The sequence below is a fragment of the Nansenia antarctica genome (genome assembly GCF_963989245.1).
Source record: "Nansenia antarctica genome assembly, chromosome: 2".
In the NCBI taxonomy this organism is placed as follows: domain Eukaryota; kingdom Metazoa; phylum Chordata; class Actinopteri; order Argentiniformes; family Microstomatidae; genus Nansenia; species Nansenia antarctica.
The window spans coordinates 9,397,351-9,402,350 of NC_137675.1; the positions used below are offsets into that span (position 1 = coordinate 9,397,351).

The 5,000-nt window shown below is 51.3% G+C and overlaps 1 pseudogene across 1 annotated transcript in view; it reads right to left on the reverse strand.

Annotated features, from left to right (window-relative positions):
• LOC308151309 (neuropilin-1a-like) overlaps positions 1–5,000 on the reverse strand; it is a 54,360-nt pseudogene that overhangs the window by 34,759 nt on the left and 14,601 nt on the right. The window contains exon 3 of the transcript XR_013938006.1: positions 4,542–4,723. The product of XR_013938006.1 is annotated as a neuropilin-1a-like (transcript). The remainder of the gene's footprint in view (positions 1–4,541; positions 4,724–5,000) is intronic.

Here is a 5,000-nt window from a genome sequence, read left to right on the forward strand (position 1 = left end):
TATGCTATCTATATCACTAGTCTCCTAACTGGGCTCAGCGTCACAGAGGGACCAGGGAGTATGCTGCTCCGACTGTAATGGATTTTAAATGTGGCGTGAGGGAATACAACACGGGGGGGGGGGGGGGGGGCTGGGGATGTCGGAGGTGGGGTGTTACGGAGGTGATGCAGGTGCCATTTTTAACTCAGACACCGGTGGGGAAGACGACCCAGATTGAGCTGCCCCCCCCCACCCCCCACCCACTCCCTTCGATTCCCCCTCCACTCCTCCGGCCCCCACCCCCATTCTTCTTGTCCTAGATTCAGCAGCCCACCCTTGCCGGTGCCAGAGCATCCATCTCATCAGCAGGTCACCCTCCCCACCTCCCCACCTCCCCCTCCTCCAGCCCCCACCCTCCCCCCTCTCACCCCTCCTCGCCAACCCCCTCCTCTCCAAGGACAAACGGCCCATTAGCTAAATGAGCCTAGGGTCTTCTGTACCTGTCCTGTCTGCCCCTCTCCTCTCCTCCTTTCTTCTCCTCTCTCCTTTCCTCTCTCCTTTCCTCTCTCCTCTCCCCTCCCCTCCTCTCCTCTCCTCCTTTCTTCTCCTCTCTCCTTCCCTCTCTCCTCTCCTATTCCAGTGGAACATTCCCAGCTTCTCCCAGAGCCAAGCCAGGAACGGCAGCCAGAGCAGGGGAGCTAACAGGAAGTGGCGAGCAACAACAGGAAACCAGTTCCTGCTTCCTACTAACGCATCCCACTCTCTGTGGAATGTCAGGGCGGGATGGGTAGCCCTACCGGGGGAGGCTGGCGGAGGTAGAAATCGGAGGACGGGCTCATTGTAACACACGGAATGGAATGAGGAACGGTATCAAACACGTGTGTTCCGTTCCATGCATAGCAATGAGCCCCGTCCTCCGATTTCTACCTCCACCAGCCTCCCCTGCCATGGACACCTCAGTAGATCTGAAAGGGGTTGGATGGAGCTTATAAGGACAATTTCGCCATCTAGCTTGTACCTATCCGACCCTTTTAGATCTACAGATCTGTTTCTACAGGCAGAGACCAGGGGAAAGGCTAGTGGAGGTAGCTAGTGGAGGCTAGTGGACCAGGGGGGAGGCTAGTGGAGGACGGGCTCATTTGAAATGCTTGGTCAGCAGCTGTTTCGGGACCCTAGAGTTCAGGGTTCGACTCCAGAGCCTGCGTCCGGTAGAAGGGACCGCAGTAGTACTACCTGCCATTATTGCCAGTGCACGGGTCATTGGAAAGACGAGTGTCCAATGCTGACATCAAGGCCTAAGTCAAGTGGGTCACAGGTAAATCCAGTTGTCTGTGCTGCACCGTGTCCGGTTGTTTCTCCTCAGTTGATGGTCCACTCAGTGGGGTGGGATCAAGTGGGTGGTGTTGGATATGCTGCGTTCATGTCACACGGGTTTGTTTCGCTGGTGGCCGGTGGTGAGAAGGTCCCTGTTAGGATTTTGAGGGATACGGGGGCTTTGGACAGTTTTGTTCGAGGATCAGTGTTGTCATTTTCAGCTGACTCAGCTACGGGAAATTCAAAGTTAGTCAGAGGGATGGGAATGAAAATTCTGTCTGTTCCTCTGCACAAAATGCAGTTTTTCTCCGATCTGGTGGAGGGAGAAGTAGCGATTGGTGTTTGTCCTCAGTTGCCGCTGGATGGCGTTGATGTCATTATCGGTAATGATCTGGCAGGGGGCCGGGTTTGGGCGGACGGTCCTCCACGGGTTGTGACGCAGGTGCCGGTAACAGGGTCTCCTTCACAGGGGCCTCGCCTGAAACGTGATAGTTCGGGCTACATAAAAACTTGTCACACCTGTCAGCTTACCAGCAAACCTAATCAGGTGTTAAAACCTGCACTTCTTTGTCCGATTCCAGCAGTCGGTCAGCCGTTTGAGCACTTAATAATCGATATTGTTGGTCCGTTACCTCGGTCAAAGTCGGGTAGCATCTATTTATTGACTGTGATGCAAGGGAATTTTTCCTGGCTACATAGTGTACAGGTTTTTACTTTTGCCTGCTCGCGGCTCTGTCAGCATTGATTGATTGATTGACTGATTGACTGAACATTTTCATTGTGTGAAGCGCATTGAGTTGCATCTTGTAAGAAATGCGCTATACAAATAAAATTTGATTTGATTTGATTTGATGTGTCAAGCAACCCGTTACCCTGCTGCATATCCGCTCCGTACTATTACTGCCAAATCTGTGATCAGGGCTCTGACACAGTTCCTTTCGGTGTTTGGAATACCCCGGGTGGTGCAAAGCGACCAGGGCTTATGTCTCGGTTATTTGCTCAAGTGCTGAAACAACTACTCATCAAGCACAACCAGGCATCGGCGTATCATGCTCAAAGCCAGGGTGCGCTTGAGCGAGTCCACCAGACGTTGAAGTCGCTGATGCACGCCTACTGTACAGAGCTGGGGGGTGACTGGGAGGAGGGGTTGCCCTGGTTACTGCTGTCTGTGCGGGAGGTGGTACAAGAGAGTATGGGGTTTAGCCCAAATGACTTGGTCTTTGGGCATACGGTGCGCGGTTTGTTGGGGGGGCTGGCAGATGGGTGGAAATCACGTCAACCTCCCCAAAATCTGTTGAGTTATGTCAATGGCTTCAGACATAGGTTATATTCAACACTGGAAATGGAAAAAGGGAATTTGGAGAGTGCCCAAGTTAAAATGAAGCGCCTGTATGATCGCCGTGCAGAGCCGAGGCAGTTCACTGCAGGTGATCAAGTACTGGCTCTGTCGCCTGTGGTTGGGTCACCATTCCAAGCAAAATACACTGGCCCTTTTACTGTGGTGGAGAAAATCTCTGAACAGAATTATTTGATAGCGGCTCCAGAACGGAGGAAGTCCACTAGGCTCTGTCATGTTAATCTTTTGAAATCGTACAATGTTTCTTTAGCAGAGGGTCCTACACGCCCTGAAGAAACAGCGGAGGGGGTTCGACCGGTTCTGTTAACATGTACTGAGGGTGTGATCTCATCTCATATGGTGGCAGCATATGTGGGGGATGAGGAAGGGATTCCGGATGAGGGGATTTTGTGTGGCCGTTTGAAAAACTCTGAGGCTCTCAATAACTTAGATGTGTTGTTGGGGCAGTTGGATGGTCCGAAGAGAGAGGAAATGGCCGGTCTGATTAAAAGTTGTCCGTCTTTTTTTTCAGATGCCTCGTCACGTACTTCTGATAGAGCATGATGTGGATGTTGGGGATGCAACACCCATCCGGCAGCGTTTTTATTGGGTTAGACCTCCAGACTCCTTTCCTCTTCCTAGAATGGAGGATTGTCTGGATCAGTTGAGGTCTTCAGCATTTTGACGTGTACGTGGTGGGTGGCGTTGCTCCGTTGGTGGTCTACACGGACCACAATCCCCTCACCTTTTTGCGATCAGCCATTTTGAGCATTTTGAGCCATGAGCAGGGTTACTGGGAATTTATGAATTCTTGTTTGTTTTTGTTTGGTTATTGGGGGGGATTATTGGGTTTTTGAGGGGGGGATGTGGCAGCCCTCTCACTCATAGCCATATATGGAGGGGTTGATTAGGTGATCTGAGGCACCTGGGGAGTGGCTTACTTAAGCTGGCTGCTCCCTTGATTCTCCCTCTTCTCCTCCTTCCACCAGGTTTGGTTGTGTTGAGCTTAGGCTCTCTCTTAGCTTTACTTTTACTTTAACACACCCTACAACATCTACACTACACCTTCCACTCATCCATACACTGCATTCACTACTGATGATACTGACTAACATATCTATTGTTACCTTAAGTACTTTAAGTTAGTTTATTAAATAAATACTTTTGTTCTGATTTAAAGCTGTGTGGTCTCCCCTTATTTTGTGTACAGTGCCTTGAGCCTGGGCTGTTACATCCCTTATATTTGTCCCTGTCGGCTCCCACTCAGCTGGACTCTGGACAGGCACGCACTGGACACACACACACACACACACACACACACACACATTCACACACACACACACACACACACACACACACACACACACACACACATACACAGAGACCTGCCCTTATCTGATCTGTCCCTGTTGGCTCCTGGTCAGCTGGACTGTGGACAGACAGATTCCGGCTGATATGGATTTAGGACATGGGAACACACACGCACACATTCGCATACACACACTCAGACATGGGGGTGGGGGGGGGGGGGGGTTCCTTCCTTGAACCACTGATAGGACTAATTATACAACTCCTTGCCCCCGTGGGGCTCTGGTCAGTCCGATGGGACGCAGGGTTCATTTGGGTTCGTTTGGGTTCGTTTGGGTTCATTTGGGTTCAGTACAGAGGTGACCTGGAGGTCGGCTGGAGGCGAGGTTGTGGTGGGCTGTTGCTTTAGCTTGTGATGGAAATAGCAGAACTGAGCAGAACTGAGCCATGTTTGTCAGCAGAAATTGAACCATGTGACCGTCGAGGACGGTGTGTTTCTGTCCTTGCACATGCACATGCACACGCACACAATCACACACACACACACACACACACACACACACACAGGCACACACGTACACACCAGTGCCAGAGAGGAGCTGACCTGTTTTGAAGACCTCGTAGCGAACGGAGAAGCCCGCTCCGTGGGTCTCGTAGTCGGACACAAACTTGATGAAGAGCTGGCCCCCGCTGGAGATGATGGGGGACGGGGCGATCTTCCCACAGAACTTCCCCAGGGTGGGGGCCTTCTCATCCCCCCCGTTGAACACCTCCACGTAGTCATATCTGGGGAGACACAGGGGGGGGGGGGGGGGTTAGACTGAAGGTGAGACACTATAACAGCTGCTACAATTGAGAGAGTCTGTATGAATGGAAGAATTCACTGAAGTCGATCATTGTTACTATGGTTACAACAATACGCTATGAAAGTCCATCCATTCACAAAAAAAAGGTCAGTGTCAGCGTTATGACTGCTAGTAAAAGAGCGTCAGAGCGGACGCTAATTAACGGTAAATGGACAGCTGAACTAACCTTAGTGAGGTCATAATTAACCCAGTGAGGT